Consider the following 18360-nt stretch of genomic DNA (forward strand, 5'->3'; position numbering starts at 1 on the left):
ATGCAGCATACTTGCAGCATACAGAAATAATTATTCCACATACAGCCAATAAAGCAAGGGCAACACAGAGAGAAAGAAAAAAACTAATTTCTTGTCCAATTGCTGTTTTTGGCACACATAAATATTTCAGGGCAGTTTCAGGTCTCCAAATGAATTGCATTTTTAAAAGATACCTGCATCAGCAGAAAACAAAATGAGCATTTGTCAGGAATCTGAAATTAACTCCAAAGCATGCACTCCATTTGAACAAAGCCGATGAATACTGAGACGCACAATGGAAGGTATGGAGGCTTTTGTGAGGTTTAATCAACGGCGCATTTGTCATTTTTATATGCAATTTATTTATTCAGTGACTGATTTATGCGTTCTTTGCTAGCTTTTGCTTTTTAAGTAGAGCATCATGATTTTATATTGATTTCAGGTTTCACACTTATACCTCTCTCTGCCTAAACTCAGAGTAATTGTTGCGTAGGTGAGAAAGAAAACTCGTCACATCATTTTTAAGAAACTGCTTCATGGAGTGATGAATGCTGCCATTTACGACCTACGGTATGCAAAAGCTGCTGTCGCCTGCAGAAAGAGTCTGTATATCTGCAGTGCCAGTCACAATCTCCCATAGCCAGAGTGATTCACCAGGATCAAGGCTGAGCTGGGAGAATACTCAATAGGCACGAAAGGCAATCCCTCCCTTTTGGCCTGCCACAAAATCCCCATTGAAAGTGCTGACTTTGAGAGTGCGACATTGCTGGTCAACAAAAGGACAGTTTTTTTCGGGATTGTTTCGTATTCAGCTTTCTGGAGATCTTCATACTCGGCAACGGAAAATTTATTTTGGGGGATCATAGGCAGGACAGAGATATTTTGTTAGGCATATTTTGGGATTGACACAAGCTCTTGTACTCAAATGAACTCAAATCAAAGTTAAATACCATACTAAGCTGTCCATATAAATTCAAGCAGCTTCACGGAAATCTCACAAAGAAAATATGCACAAGGAAAATGTCACTATTGCAGACAGTACGTAACAAGATACAATAAACATATTTTCAAGAATTTACCCTTTAGCTATTGCTTGATACTGTCACTGCTAGCTATGGCTCAGATGGAGGGCAGAAAGTGATTCTTCTACATAGGAATCGCTATCAGAACATCAAAATGTTTGTTTTATGTTGTTTATCGTTGTTTAAATCGACCAAAATAAGAAATGCAGAATAGCTTTTATGCCACTGGCGCCACCTAATGTCAAGGAGTGATTTTGCATACTCTTCTGCTCGACGCCAGTGAAAAAAGCTTGGGGTTGAATCCGGAGAAATGTCTTGAAAAATGCTGACGATAAACGCAAAGGGAAAGCGTCCCGGTGTGCACGAGCCTTTAAATTGAAAGATCAGAGAAGCCTGTATTTGTAAACCATGACCATAAGTGGACGAAATTTGAACGGGAACGTGTTTAATTTACCTTTGATCCAATCAACTCAAACGCAGCTTATTACCCAGTGTAAAGCCGCCTTTCCACTGCACACGACAAGTGACAGATTGGAAGTTATTCATTTCCAATGGACAGTAGTCCGGAAGCTGGTTGGAGTTACGATCATCTCCGTATGCGGAAAGTTCAGATCCAGTTTGAACTGCGGATACGTTGAATGGTTGAATTTCTGCAACTAGACTGTATGCGACTGGACAACCAAATGTGATGTATTCCAGGGTTGTCCAAGCAGGTCAGTGTGCGCAAGATGACAAATACCAGATTTTGTCATAATTTTTTTTTTATCAGAAAAGTCTATATAAAAGAAAAACATTTCTATTCATAAATGAGTATATATATATATATATATATATATATATATATATATATATATATATATATATATATATATATATATATATATATATATATATATATATATGAAACCATGGTATGAAACTCAAAGACCGCAAAAAAATTTGGAGGGAATGTGGAGACAACAACAATATATATATATTGTTGTCTCCCCAATACCTCTAATTTTTTTGCGGTCTTTGAGTTTCATACCATGGTTTCATACCATTCAACCATGGTGAATGCATGGAGAATAAAGACTCTTGCTTTTGCACTCCTTTATTTCAGACACAATATTAAAGAGGTCATGAACTGAGATTTCAACATTTACTTGAGCTTTTAGTTTGAAAATAATTTACTGTAAATTCTAGAGCATCCTTGCTACTAAAACATCAGTTTTTATTGCATTTAAGAGTGAATTATTGAAACAAAATTGGAGAACAGTGCATAAAGAGGTTGAAAGGATAAAGCTTATAATACATTTTTAAATATTTTCGTTTTATTATACGATAAAAAATGCCCAATAGTACATTTTAATTATAAACAAAAGCAAATAATAAGTCCATAGATTACAAAAGGTTTATTAAATGCATGCAAAAAGACAAATACATTTTAAAGACAATTTATTAAGTGTCGTACCCCAGAGGCTGAAAATATGTATAAAAAGTATAAGAATAAATTATTTACCGTTATTAGAAAAAGTAAAAAGGAATACTACAATAAAATATTAGACAAATTTTGCTCCACTTTCGACCGTGTTGAAATGTATATTTTGTTAAAGATATTTTATGTATTTATTTATGTATTTGTATTTCTCTTAAAAAATAAATCAAATAAAATCAAAGTATCAGTTTTTATTGACACCAGGTCCAGAAAATGCCAAGTTATGGAATGTACTTATCCGTACATCATAATTATGTTAAACACGGCCTCCAGCAAAAAACACCAAAGCCTTAAGGCTCAACTGAGCGGCTCCAAGTGCTGTTTACTGTAACTACAGCAGCTCCGTACACATGAACGAAAGTGCCAACCTGATTGTTGGACAAGGTTTTAACGCAGTACGTCAAATAATAATAAATAAAAAAATGAGCATGAGGAGTTTTTTTTTTTTTAATGACACTTTTGCACCTGCAGTTTTGTGCGTTGGTGTGCACAATCACATCGACAGCGTTTTAGTCACGAGGCGTTAAACGTTAACGGAAGATGCGAGCAAAAAACGTCTCTGTGTGCACGGGCCTTTAATCTGTTGCTCTGACCCACTGATCCATGCAGGGCATTGTCAGATAGAGACACAGATGCATTAAGTCCCTCACATAAACTGAAGGGGGAATCGAATAGTAGTTTACTTTGCCGAACTGTTCTCCAATCATAGCAGTGAGTGTTTACATTCAAGCCATCAAAGGACTGTTCAGGCAATCTATGCATTCTCAGACAAGGCCTTAAAACAATGGTAAAAAAAAAAAAAATCACATTACTTATTAATTTAGATGTTTTTTTGAGTGTAAAATCCATGCAATTATTCTAAGTAGAACTTGTATGGCTGATTAAAAAATTTAAAAAAATCAGATCATGACCCCTTTAAATAATATAATATGAATAGACACACTTAGTATAAACACATTTACTAAACATTAGGCATATATAGAATTAAATTAAGGTAGTTATTATCTTGAAATCAGAATTGACCAGTATCTTTATATCGCTTTTTTAACAATGCATGAAAAATCATGAGGCCTACAGCAATTGCCAAGTGATTTAACCTCCAAACTGAATAAAACATTTCTGGATTGAGAAAATGAAAGCATCGCTCTTCTCTGACTCTGAAGCAGAATGAAAAGTGAATGATTTACAATTATAGAGCTTGGGTTATCCATTTGCTTGCTTTTCTTGTTGTACTTTGCCTTCGATTGGCATTCTGATCACGAAACAATGACTAAATGTTTTCTTTGTGTCGAAGATGCTGCATCAGGAATGATGAATACACTCCTGGTTATTATTCAGGATGGAGAAAGCAGATTATTATTATTATTATTACAATGAGATGTTTGTCTGGCTTGGCTTGCAGTGACGGTAATCTTCTGATTGTCCTGCATGAACAGCTATTGCTATCTGTGTTTTTAATGGTTCATTTAGAAGCTCTAAATTAAGAGGTTTAAATGGGGAGTCATTGCTGTGATATGATTCATTTGTGAATGATGCAGCAATTTTAAATCAGTTTATACTAGTGTTTCTTTAAGGGAAAAAAAAGACTCGCATATTTCCTCCTGAGACCCAAAGAAAATGTTTTCCTTTTTTTTTCTCTGTGATTTCCCACATGCTTTGGGTCAGGGCCAGAGTGGGACTTCTTTTCAGCCCTGGAGTTTCAAGCATTAGACTGGCCCACCTCAATTCACGACTGGCTATATTAAAATAAGGTAATTTCCAATTCAGTTTCTAATTACACTATCACGTTTTTTTTTTTAAAGAAAACAGCTGTTTTAGAACTTGTTCAACAAAATGTTCAACAACCTTACAGTTTTATATGTCTTAACAAAAAATAAAATAAAATAAAAAAAAAATTACTCATGTGAGGATCGAACACGGATTGACGGCGTCATAAAGCAACGTGCTGACCACTGGAACACAATGGCAATGTTACACTTGTGTGGCTGGATTAATAGTTAATTCATCATTACCTTGCAGGCTGTATGTTGCTAATGGGGCAGAGCTGTGGCAAAATAATGAATAAAAAGAGTGAGGCTATGGTCAAATAAATAAATAAATGAAAAAAAGTGCGACTGCTGAGAGTGCAAGCAGCTAGAAACACCAGCCCTCGCGGCCAAATAATGGACCGGCCCACCGGGAACTCTCCCAGTCCTCCTGATTGGCCAATCCGGACCTGCTGGGTTAAAAAAATTCTACAATTTAGAGTTTTTACATTTTGTTTTTATTTTTAATTTTAAAGCACATCCACTGTAGTGGACCACAGGACCATCTTAGTTCAAAATGACCACCAAACTCAAACAACAAAACTGTAGAGCAGGGGTGTCAAACTCAATTCCTAGAGGGCCAAAGCCCTGCACAGTTTAGTTCCAACCCTGCTCCAACACACTTACCTGTAGGTTTCAAACAAGCCTAAAGGACTGAATTAGTTTGATCAGGTGTGTTTAATTAGGGTTGGAACTAAACTGTGCAGAGCTGCGGCCCTTTTGGAACTGAGTTTGACACCTGTGCTGTAGAGGATAGGGCTGTAAAGGGATATTAATCCAATACTAATGTAACAAAAACAAAACAAAAGCCATTTTTTCCTTTTGTATCGACAGTCCTGAAACAGTTTAGTCTGTAAGAGAGCCGAACTAAAAAAAAACAAGACAAAAAAAGAAAGAAGTGATGTTAATCCAAAACAAATTTAACATAAAAGCCATTTAAAACTAATTGTCATTCTCTAATTGTCTCTAATTCTCTGATTGTCAGACTCTAAATCAGAGTCTCCCTCAACAACCTTATAAAGAATCCTCTCTGCTTCATTTCTGCCCCCTACAACATGCAGTCATTAATTACATTAAGATGGTCCTGGTGTCCACAATAGTATTTTTTAGCTATTAGACATTTTAGAAAGGATGATAATTTGAAACACAAACAAGTTAACAGTTGGTTACGCCGTTGGTTACACCGGTCACTTGACGCAGAAGTATAAACCAGGCTTGAGTGTGTGTGTGTGTGTGTGAATGGGTGTGTATGGATGTTTCCCAGTGATGGGTTGTGGCTGGAAGGGCATTCGCTGTGTAAAACATATGCTGGATAAGTTGGCTGTTCATTCCGCTGTGGTGACCCCAGATTAATAAAGGGACTAAGCCGAAAAGAAAATGAATGAATGCTATCCCCAGAAATGTAGACCAGGGTACGTATCCGTAATGAGCTTGGGTTTGAAAAAAGGGGGTAATATAATAAGATTGAGAAATATTAAGCAGTTTTCATGCATGTTATTTCATCACTGAAAATCAGCATCCATTGTCAACATCCTCCTCTGATAGTCAATGTCAAATTCCAGTGGCTTGCCAAGCATAAAAACCCCCATATGCAAATAGACCATGTCATTGTCTATGTTTAATTAAAATAAATGCTTGGCCTTTACAACTCTGAATACAGCATAAGGAAAACATCTCTACACAAACTCAACCCAGCTGGTGAAAAAAATGCCCTTTAAATCTGTAGAAAGAAACAGGGAAGCTTTTATACAAACGTGCATCAGCAGCATAATTGGGCTTTAAGCAACTCGAGGCATTCAGGGTGATTAAAGCACGAGCCAATCTGCTTTTAGAGCATATTGATCCCTGGAAACAAGATTAATATCAACCAGATGTCTGCGGGATGGTAATGAAACCTTTGCCAGTTCTTTTTTTTTTCATGAGATAGGCAAAAAAAATCTGTGATGATCTTTTTACTGGAATTTATTGGCATATGAATCTAAATGCTTTCAGCAGGATGTGACTTCAGCACCATTGATAATCAGATGTAAATTACCAAGTGAAAATGTGAATATTCTAACGACACCTGTATTTATTTATTTTTTATTTATACTATTAAACAAAAAGGCTGCAAATAAATGTGAGTGTTGATGCAACTAGCGTGCTGTATGTTCACTAAAGGAAACCAGTGTTTGATTGGATTTGATGCGTTGTGTTTTGCCTTGTAGCCTATACTAGATTATTTGGTCCAACTTTACAATAAGATTCATTTAGTCAATGTTAATGTACTTAGGAGCATGATCTAAGAATGAGCGACAATTGTGCAGCATTTATTGATTATAGATCAATATTTACTAATGCAGTATTAAACTACAAATTCGTGCTTGTTAACATTAGTTACTGCACTGTGAGTTAATAAGAATCATGGACAACTTTAACCACTTAAACTCTGCGGACCCATCGACTTTCGCTTTCAGATTTAAAGGGCTAGCGTTGCACCAGACCCCCGTAAGTGGTGTCGTTTGAAAGTGTAGAATCTATATTTTATGCACATATGCATCACTTTGGTTTTTATACTACTGTATAAGAGTTATTTACACTTAAATACACAGTATTTTGGATACCCGAGCTGGGTATTTTACATTGGTTCATTTTCATATTTTTTTATTTGACACATGTACAAGTTATAGCTCAAATGAAAGCTCTTGCCGGTGCTCATACAGTTCTAGCATTCTTTTTACTGAATTATATATATATATATATATATATATATATATATATATATATATATATATATATATATATATATATATGTCAAACAGTTGTTGAATAAATTGTGGTGTTTCCATGGCGCAGTAATGTAAACAATACATTTATGATCACTAAGCAGCCCCAGATAGCACAGACAGCTGTCATCTCTTACCTTATGCTTTGCGCTTCAGGGCCATTCTCCTCTGTTTTTGAGGTGATGTGCATAAGTAATCCTTTTATATGTCTGATGTGGTCCAAACACATTGAATTATGTTTGATCAAACAAAAGAATAGTGAAATATGTAAACAAGGATCGGTCTCTGTGGTTTGTACAGCACCTCTCATCAGTTGGAATACAATAACTTTTGCATAGATTATGGTAGAGACATTTTTCTTTTTTCCTATGATTACAGACATGTGCAGGAATCAACAAAATTAATTACAGCACACTAGACCACACAGAACCTAAAAGGCACACTTTCAAATTTGAGTTTATAAAAAAAAATTCAAAAAGCGCCTCTTTTTTTTAGGTGTTTATTATAACACAGACAACATATACAGTTATTTTAAACACTTTCAATTGTGTTTTATGAAAATTCAAAGGGTTTTCTTTAAAATGATACCACATTTTTGCATTTACACCTCTGCATGTGGATTTGGGAAGCTTTTAAATTTGGGTAGGCAAAATCCAGGCGAAAATCCCCAAATAGCAGCAGAGTTTAATTAATAGAGTCTGGCTGCAGATTTGCACTTTCACCTCCAGGCTTGCATGCTCAGACTTGCACCAAACAATAACCAAAGCAATTAATGCAATTGCTGATGATAAGTTTTCAGTTCATCATCGTCATCATCATCATATTATTATTATTATTATTATTATTATTATTATTATTATTATTATTATTATTATTATTATTATGGCAAAGCATTGGCGCAGTAGGTAGTGCTGTCACCTCACAGCATAAAGGACGCTGGGTCGCTGGTTCAAGCCTCGGCTCAGTTGGCTTTTCTGTGTAGAGTTTGCATGTTCTCCCTGCGTTCACGTGGGTTTCCTCCGGGTGCTCCGGTTTCCCCCACAGTCCACAGACATGCGGTACAGGTGAATTGGGTAAGCTTAATTGTCCGTAGTGTATGAGTGTGTGTGTGGATGTTTCCCAGAGATGGGTTGCAGCTGGAAGGGCATCCGCTGCGTAAAAAACTTGCTGGATAAGTTGGCGGTTCATTCCGCTGTGGCGACCCCGGGTTAACAAAGAAACTAAGCCGACAAGAAAATGAATTATTATTATTATTATTATTATTATTATTAGCATCTCTTTTTACATATAGACCAGTATCTGCAGCATTTGGAGCTAGCGTTAAATAATTTCAGACACATTCTCATGATTACATCAGCAAATGTTGTTTCTGTCCTCCTGAAGTTCATTATTTTTGGCATGTGTTCTCTGCTGCAGGTGTGGGATCCTGATAAGTTGGCAACTGTGGCAAGATGGAGATGACCAGACAATATATATGAGTATTTTTAGGATTCACCAGGCATTTTATCAAGAGGGTTTCTAGTATCGAAGGCCAGTTGAATTGACTGCAATCCAAAAGTTAACTGTAATCAGAAAGGCAAGTTGACAAAGTTTTGTCAAGTGTCAAGTTGTTGCTTTAGACAAAAGCGTCTGCTAAATGACTGAATGTAAACGTAAATACAGGCATAAAAAAGTATCCCTTGTTTGGGAAAATGTGTTAAAGTGTCCCTTTCCTGTCCTTTCCTGGCTTAAAGTCCCTTTAAGACAAGTCATTTCACTTGGCGGCCATCTTTGAAATGCCTCTCTGGCAGTATGCTTGGGCATTCTGTCTGAATGGGGAAACATCAAATTCTCCAAAACTGCTTACCAAGCAGTGGCGCAGTAGGTAGTGCTGTCACCTCACAGCAAGAAGGTCGCTGGGTCGCTGGTTCGAAACCTCGGCTCAGTTGGTGTTTCTGTGTGGAGTTTGCATGTTCTTCCTGCCTTCGTTTGGGTTTCCTTTGGGTGCTCCGGTTTCCCCCACAGTCCAAAGACATGTGGTACAGGTGAATTGGGTGGACTAAATTGTCCGGAGTGTGAATGTGTGTGTGGATGTTTCCCAGAGATGGGTTGCAACTGGAAGGGCATCTGCTGTGTAAAGACATGCTGGATAAGTTGGCGGTTCATTCCGCTGTGGTGACCCCGGATTAATAAAGTGACTAAGCTGACAAGAAAATGAATGCTTACCAAGCTTATGATTAAATTTCATATTAAGAATCACCAATACATTTAAACAACATCTGTGTCTTTAGTTTAATTTCTAAACATCCAAAATCACACAAAATCTGCAGAACGTCTGCAGAGTATTGCCCCTCCCCCAGAGTATTGTCAGTCTGTAGTGATCAATGATTAGCTCCTGTACTAGAAGGCGGGCTTTATTTGAAATATATCAATTGATGATTGGCTCCTGGGCTAGAAGGCGGGGCTTCATTCACCATATTGACCGTTACACTTTTCCCCATTCAAAACTATATGGGTGACATGTCTTGTGCATTCTAAAGTCTTTGCTTTAGCAGACCTTTTATTTTGAAAGTTGATGCATGCCATACAGGATTTAAAGACTTGATTTTGCAAGTTGGCCAACTGAGAAAAATATGTATGATGATAATTAAACTAAATTGTTAACCCAAATCTTAAATGAGCTGGAGCCAACCTGAGACTGTCAGATGGCTGACCTTGGTTGTAAAGCTTGCAGACTTTGATTTTGAATAAATGTTTATGCAAGGTCAATTCAATGTTAATGTTGATGCACTATACAGCCTCTGTTAGCACTGTTGCCAACTATTTTCAACAAAAAGGCGCTAAGCTCTGCCCGAAAAGTCGCTAAAAGTTGCTAGATTATGTCATACGTTAATTTGCATATTACTGACGTCATCCCGCTCTACCATTTTTGTCTGTTTAACAGCCTTTAGTCAACAAAAGAGGTATTTACATTTGCTCTATGCTTTATACAAGCATGTCAATTAACCTAAATTTATTGCTGTTTAAATACGGTTTATCAGTATAGATGTGTAGAGGAGCACAGGGCCGCCTATCAGTGATCTAAGGCGGGGGAAGGGCCGACGGCATCACCCGCAGCTCGTTGAGAAGAGTAGGGACGATACAGTATGGGCAAATGATAGTCTTTAAAAATCTCCAGTAACACACAAAAAAGTCGCTAGATTTGTCGCTAGTCGCTTTTCTGAAAATTTGTCGCTAGGGGGGTCTGAAAAGTCGCTAAATCTAGCGACAAAGTCGCTAAGTTGGCAACACTGTCTGTGAGTTGCAAGACATATATTTAATAATTGGTTAGTTCCGTGTACATTAAGGTTGTCAAAAATCCCTAACTTGGAAGGTGTAACAACGGGGAGTGACACCAACAACAGCAGGTAGGATCCAAATGCAGGTTTAATCGTAGTCAGGCAAGCAATGGTCAAAACAGGTGTAAACAGGTATATTGAGACAGTCTAGAATCGTAGTCGAATAACAGGCAAGGAGGTCAGAAGGCAGGCAGCAAACAAGGACAAAAGGATAAACTAGGCTAAGGTCAAAACAAGACAAGGAAACCGCGTTGTAGTGTTACTATTACAGTTAACAAGACTCGGCAATGTGAATGAGTGTGTTTGCTGCTTAAATACTGTGTGTAATCAGTCTTGAAGCAGGATCAGCTGTGGGAGTCTAATCAGTGGAGACTTGGAGCAGGTGTGTGTGTGTGGCATGACTGAATATGTAGTTTATCAGCAGATTTGTAGTCCTAAGTGTGTGTGTGTGTTTACCAGCGACATCTGGTGGTTGTTCGCTGGTGAACATGACAGAAGGAGAGAATTTTATGGTAACTTGTATAAAATGTTTCAAGCCCAAGAAAGATTTAGGAAGTTACAGCAAGTGTCGACACCTATTTGTACAAGTTTATTAAAGACTGGAACAAGAAGTACAGTAATATGCTCCAATGAAGGAAATTTGAAAGAATGCTCAAAGCTCCACAGACTTTCAAAAGACATCAGAGATAAGTATTAGTTGAACACTGATTGTATTTCTTAAGGTTGCCAATGCAAATTCATCCTTACTATTGTTGATGTTGATGGTTTCATAACAGTATTAGCCAGGAGCTGTGTAAAATATATGCCATTGTTGAAACTCTTATATCAACATATTGTCTCAAAGAAAATGGTCAATGTGAGAGATTTAAGAGGAAAATGCATGACATTGCAAACTCTTCCTGCTAAAAAGTGACATGATCAACCAGGTTTTTAATTGTTAACTCTACAGAACATCAATCAGGTTGTTCACTATAAGATCTGACATTTAGAGTGGAGCCACCAAAAGTTACCAGTTTATTTTAGTTTGGGCCAGGAACATTTTTATCCTAGTGAATAACCTTGGCTAGTACAATATACAGAGATTTTGAAGCATTTTTTTTTTTAGATATGCTAGGGGCCGCCTGAAGGCTGTGACTTTTTGCAAAAAGGTCAGTTGGTGTATTAAAAGTTCTATAGTGTTAAAGGCAAAAATAAGATTCAGAATGTGTGGGAGCCTAGCCTTTTTTATCATTGTCCAGGGCCCAGATGTGGTTGGGTTGAGACGTGACATGATTGTGTATGTGTTTGAGACTACATACATAAGTCTGTAGGGTAGCATAATGTTTACATCTGTGCATCAGAGGTAATACATGTGCTGGAAATTCTTGAAAATGCTTGAATTTTAGTAATAGTACTTAAAACGTACATGTAATTTATTGAAGTAATATAATTTAAGATGAAAGATGACACGTTTAGGATGTGAATAAATCAAATTTGAAAGAGTAAAAAATTGTGGTTAATTCTTGTTTTAGTGGCAGAGTCCAGACACTAGTTCTGTCATGTCTTGTAAGTTGTGCACAGTCCAGGTTTTCTCAAGTTTTTCTCGAGTCTTTGTCTTTGTATGCGTGCCGTGTGCGGGCTCAGGATGCGCACTTTCATCCTGGTGTGTTTGTTGCTTTGTTCATGTCATGGTTTTCATTCTCAGTGCTCCAGACCTGTTGGTTTCGGTTTTAGTTGGTTGGGATCGGAAACATGCATGCAACATGCAAATACACAGTACATGTTTTTATTTATCGTGTGCTCATGTCTTGTTCTGTTTTTGTTGGTGTTGTCTAAACATGTGGCTCGGTGTTTACATTGTGGCTGCATGCTTCATGCTGTGTTCACACCAGACACGGAAGGTGCACCAAGCGCGAGTGATTTACATGTTAAGTAGGGCTGTCAAAATTAGCGCGTTAACGTGCATGATTAATTTTAAATATTTAACGCGTAAAAAAAAAAAAAAAAAGTAAATAACGCTGTTGCAGTTTTTTTTTTATTTTATGTTGTGGCCGACGTGTGTTTAGGGACAGTGCGTGCATCTGGTGATCTTCACTTTTGGGTTGAGAGCGGCGTGATTGTCGTTTGCCTAGAGCGCCAGTTCAGCTTGCCCTGGCCCAGCGCGTGTTTGACGTTCAAAATAATTTGGATAAGACCAAGGATGCGCTTTTTAGAAGAAAAGTTTTAGTATAAAACAATTAATGTTGCATCATCAGGCTATTCTGCGTTTCCTCCAAAGTTTCATGCAATTTCGGGTGTTTCATTTTTTAATCTTTAGACTTTAACTGCAGTTAAGCAGTTCACTCTCATTCAGCATATTTTCATTCAGGATGTTTTAATGGAGTTTGATACCGCATGGCGAACGGAAAGAAAAACCTAATTTCGGGACTCGCGTGATCCTTTAAGGTAATCAAAAAAACGCTGCTTACATGGTAGACTCCTAATCAGCATTATCTTAACTATAAAAGCGGAGTATTGGTTTCCATGTAAATGTACTCAGTGAAAATTGCAGATGAAGTCGCAAGCTGTCAAAGACAGCCCTATTCTCTAAGCTGCGTCCATGAGCCTTCACATTTCATAAGTTTCACGTTGCTGTGTCAGAATCCTTGCTGGTAAAATACAGCCATACTCTAGAGCGCTTAGTTTAAGCAAATTTGATGAACGTTATCGTGCGTGTTGATGAATCTAAAGGGATCCCTCCCTCGCTCACCGGGTCCACTGTACTGCCCGCATTGTGTGTGTGTGTGTGTGTGTGTGTGTGTGTGCATGTGTGTGTAGTCCACTTAAAATCCAACATGGAAATCATTTTTGTTTGTTATTGCCTTTGATTGTTTTGAAATTCGAATAGCATTTAATGCCTGTCTTTTTATGTCTGTAATAAATGCGGCGTTTCGTGATAAATCATGATTAATTACAAAAAAAGTGTGATTAATTACGTGAATTTTTTTAATCATTTGACAGCCCTAATGTTAAGTCAATGCAAACATGCGAATAGACATCCGGAATAGTCGTTCGAGTTCGAAAATCTGAACTTAAGCGGACATTTGCGCCGCATTAACCAATCAGAAGCTTGTGGGGGCGTGGTTGTGACGTAGCATCTGTTGCTGGTGTCCACTTGAACAAATTAATTTACCTTTAGGATTAATAATGTGAAATCAAACAATTAATCAATCAGAACCCTGTTGGTATTAATGATAATTTAATAATTGATTTTCATCATATAATTATTGCCGAACCAAAAAAAAAAATGGATTGATTTTATAAATGCAAATTCTATACTCGTCATTCTATTCCACACCATCAACCAGTGTTAAATATGTTTTCCAAAAAAAGTCTCCTGACTCCCTAACGCACATAATGATAAACTAACACCGGGTCTTTATCCGACTGTTCTGCTTCATGTATTTGTTTGACCCCTGAATTATTCAGAAGCAATGAATTTTTTTGAAAGTTCACAGGGAGCTTCCGTCTGCCCTTGCCTTTCTCCGGAGACGCCCAAGGTCATCTCAATTCTAATAAGAGCCACTGAAACGTTGCTGAATTGTAATTGGATTTTAAACAATGCTCAGCAGCCGTAATGATTCCCGGCTCAGATTCCTAACCCATGTATGCAGGGACTCAGTGTGCATGGGCTTGTTATGAGACAGTCATGTCAAAGAATCCTCTGGAGAGATCTGTCCGTGGGTTAGGAGTTAAATGTCAAAACCAGTCAAGTGGCTCGTGTTCTGGAGGATCTGGCAACTGTGTGTCAGCTTGACTAGCTCGGGAGAATGATGGTTATTGTTATAATAACGCATTTGGTATTCTTGAATAGTTACCCATAAGGAGGCTCTTGACTGCGTACATTAAGCTAATATAATAAGTGGAAATGGTGCATTGATGGACTGGAGAAAGAAAAAATAATTGCAATAATAATTTGGTACACATCATATTACACATGTACACACATTAAAGTACCCATACAATAAAATTGATTGTAAACTGATGAATATAAACTGACATTAGCTTAATATTCTGAAAAAAAAAAAAAATCAGGATTGTGAAATGCGATCTCAACTTTTGAGAAGAGAATTGGAAATTATGCGACATGAGTAAAATAAATTATGAGATAGAACTTTACAATGACTCGTTCTTTCTATCCCATGCTGAAAAAAACAAATCAACTGTGATATGTAAATTCTTGAACGCAAAGTAAAATTGTGATACTAACACTTACATATGTGCCAGCGTGCTAGCCCAGTGGTTAGCACATCACCATATCAGTTCAAATCCTGACTTATGGACGTTTCGAAATCCTATCCCACTCTCTCTACCACTTTACTTCCTGTCATTCTACTGTCCAGTCAAATAAAGACAAAATGCCAAATATTTCATTTGGCTCTAGGACTCCACATTGGCAAAGCAGCAGGGGGTGGATGAGATTCACCCTGTGTATCTTAGATCTCTGGATATCGTAGAGCTTAGAGCTGGATATTGTCTTGTGTGACACGTATCTACAACATCGCATGGAGGTCAGGGATAGTACCTCTAGACTGGGCAGATGGGGGATAGTGGCTCTCATTGTTAAGAAGGGGGACCTATAATGGGATCACACTTCTCAGCCTCCCGGGGAAAGTCTATGCCAGGGTACTAGAGAGGAGGATCCGGCTGATGGGTGAACTTAGGATCCAGGAGGAACAATGTGGTTTTTGTCCAGACTGTGGCACACTGGATTAGCTCTAAACCCTCACCAGGGTCCATGGGAGAATGCCCAACCAGTCCAAATGTGTTTTGTGGACTTGAGGAAGGCATTCAACTGTGTCTCTCGTGGCATTCTGTGGAAGGTGCTCTGGGAGTATGGGGTCAGGGGTGCTCTGTTAAGGGCTGTCTTTAGTTTGGTTCGCATTGCCGGCAATAAGTCACACTTGTTTTTAGTACATGTTGGCCTCCAGCAGGGCTGCTCTTTGTCACCAATTCTGTTTATATTTATTATGGACAGAATTTCAAAATGCAGTCTTGGGCTGGAGGAGGTCTGGATCGGTAACCACGGGATTTCATCTCTGTTATTCGCAGATGATGTTGCTCTGTTGGCTTCATCAAACATGGACCTTCAGCATGCACTGGGGCGGTTTGCAGCAGAGTGTGACATAGTTAAGGCCATGGTGCTCCACCAGTGGATTGGTGCAGTGGCAACAGTTATGCTGTTGATGTATAGGTCCGTTGTGGTAAAGAAGGAGCTGAGCCGAAAGGCAAAGCTCTCGGTTTACCCGGCAATTTACGTTCCTACTCTTACCCATGGTCATGAACTTTGGGTCATGACCGAAAGGACAAGACGTTGGGTACAAGTGGCTGAAATGAGTTTCCTTCACAGGGTGGCATGACGCACCCTTGTAGACAGTGTGAAGACCAATGTTACCCAGGACAAAAGAGATGATAAAATAAAATAAAATCGCAAAACGTCAATTTTAAATTTTAAAGGTGAAACCACTGAGCCACCGTGTTGCTCCTAATATAAAAATATATATTAAGATATAAACTCAGAGCTCGGAGGGAAAGGTATTTGAGAAACACAGTTGGAAGAAATTTGTCAGACTGCTGAGATTAAATCTATCAAAATGTAATTAAATATGCATGCATATATAATTTAGATCTCAAACCTCCAAGTAGCAATGTCAAAATTGCAAGATATGTCAATGATATGTCTAAAAATTTTAGATTTCCTTATGACTGAACTCAAATTAGCCACTAAGCTGATTATATAGGGCGTTACAGTGGCGCAGTGGGTAACATGATCACCTCACAGCAAGAAGGTTGCTTGATCGAGCCTCGGCTGGATCAGTTGGCATTTCTTTTGCATGTTTTCCTCGTGTGTGCGTTGGTTTTCTCCAGGTGCTCCAGTTTCCCCTACAGTTCAAAGACATGCGCTATAGGTGAGTTGGGTAAGCTAATTTTTCCACATAGTATGTGTGTGAATGACAGTGTATGGGTGTTTCCCAGTGATAGGTTACAGCTGGAAGGGCATCCGCTGCATAAAACATATGCTGGATAAGTTGGTGATTCATTCCGCTGTGGCGACCCCTGATTAGTAAAGGGACTAAGCCGAAAAGAAAATGAAAGAATGACTAAAAAATATAAAATAGTTACGTTTCCTCATGAGATCAGGCAGGATATCAGACGTCCCAAGTCTACTGGAAGTACCGGGAGTATCCTGCAAATGCATTGAGACTCCCGCATGCCCGCAATTGAATGATAATATCACGGAAATCGTGATATTATCACGGTACTAAAATACGTCGCACACCCCTCTCCACCGCATCCCTCCCAGCTGTTCAGGTACGTCGCACGCAACTCCCCCACACCGCTCTTCAGGTATGTCGCGCGCGACTTACCCCTACCGCTCTTCAGGTATGTCATGCGCAACTCACCCCTCTGCTCTTTAGGTATCCGCTCTTCAGGTACGTCGTGCGCAACTCACCCCCACCGCTCTTCAGGTACGTCGTGCACAACTCAGCCCCTCCGCTCTTCAGGTATGTCGCGTGCAATTCACCCCCACGCTCTTCAGGTATGTCGTGCGCAACTCACCCCCACCGCTCTTCAGGTATGTCATGCGCAACTAACCCCCATCACTCTTCAGGTATGTCGTGCGCAACTCACCCCCATCGCTCTTCAGGTATGTCGAGTGCAACTCACCCCCGTCGCTCTTCAGGTATGTCGTGCGCAACTCACCCCCACCGCTCTTCAGGTATGTCATGCGCAACTAACCCCCATCACTCTTCAGGTATGTCGTGCACAACTCACCCCCACTGCACCGCTCTTCAGGAACGTCTCGCGCACGCACGCCACTACTCAGATATGTCCCCCCCCCCCCCTCCTGCTGTTCAGGCACCCACTCTCCCACAACCTCCCGCAAATCAACTCTGTATCCTCCGGAAATGACTTTTCCCAACTTGGAATGTCTGAATATTCCCTTAAGTTTAACTTGGATATGAGCTACAGAAAAGAATCAGAATTCTGATATAAGCTTGTAGTCAGAACTGATAAAATGCTTGATTGCCTTTCTAATGCTTTCATTCATGGCGGAAACCAGCTTCCTTATAGTTTTGTTAGTGAATCATTCAAACTGGTGAACTGAATATACCAATAAACCAATCTGCCATTCGCAACATGTATGCGCCAAGAAGGGTTAGGGCAGATGTCACAAATTTTCAGAGAATAGCAATTGTATATGACAGTAGAAAACTGGGGTGTTGTTTCTAACAATAACAACTCACACAAACAGGTTTATTATGGGAAACACACAGTTCGCCATAGGCCATATATAAAATTGAGTCCTAGAGATGTGACAGTGACCTAAATCAGGATGTGTGACATTGTTAGAAAGCAAATTAAACATATAAGGTTAAACGCTGCAGCCGGATGAATGCATACATAAAGGAACAGCACAGTGTCAGTCAGGATGTGGATAATTTGTGCGGTATTTGACTTCACACTGTGCCCTGCGATGCTTTAGAGCAGGCTCTGACAAGACATTTCATCATTCTGAAATATAGTGTAAATCAAGCAAATCAAGTTTTCTTATGGACCCATCTCTTGGCAAAGACGCAATAAGATCCCAGAGGCATAACTCACAGTCTGCCGTCATTAGATTGTTGTCAGATGCGGCTGACAGTTGATGACTTACCGCGATCCCAAAAGGTAATTTCAAAAATGACATTTTAAAAAGATCTTGTCATGCCTCACTGAAGAAGAAAAAAGGTGTGGGATTTATTTTGATTTTATTATTCAACAATTTCAATTGACCTGTTGATAAGTTGGTGGCCCCTTCTACTTTTGCTAACTTGTACAAACAGAAAAGGCCTAAATGTCTTAAAATGACAACTGTCAATAAAAAAAGGTTTGGATGTTTGGATAAATTCCATCAATTCCATAAATTCTCATCAATGATTATTCATTTGATACTTACAGTTGAAATCAGAAATTTACCTACACTCTAAACAA

Source organism: Danio rerio, chromosome 10 (assembly GCF_049306965.1).
Source record: "Danio rerio strain Tuebingen ecotype United States chromosome 10, GRCz12tu, whole genome shotgun sequence".
Lineage (NCBI taxonomy): Eukaryota > Metazoa > Chordata > Actinopteri > Cypriniformes > Danionidae > Danio > Danio rerio.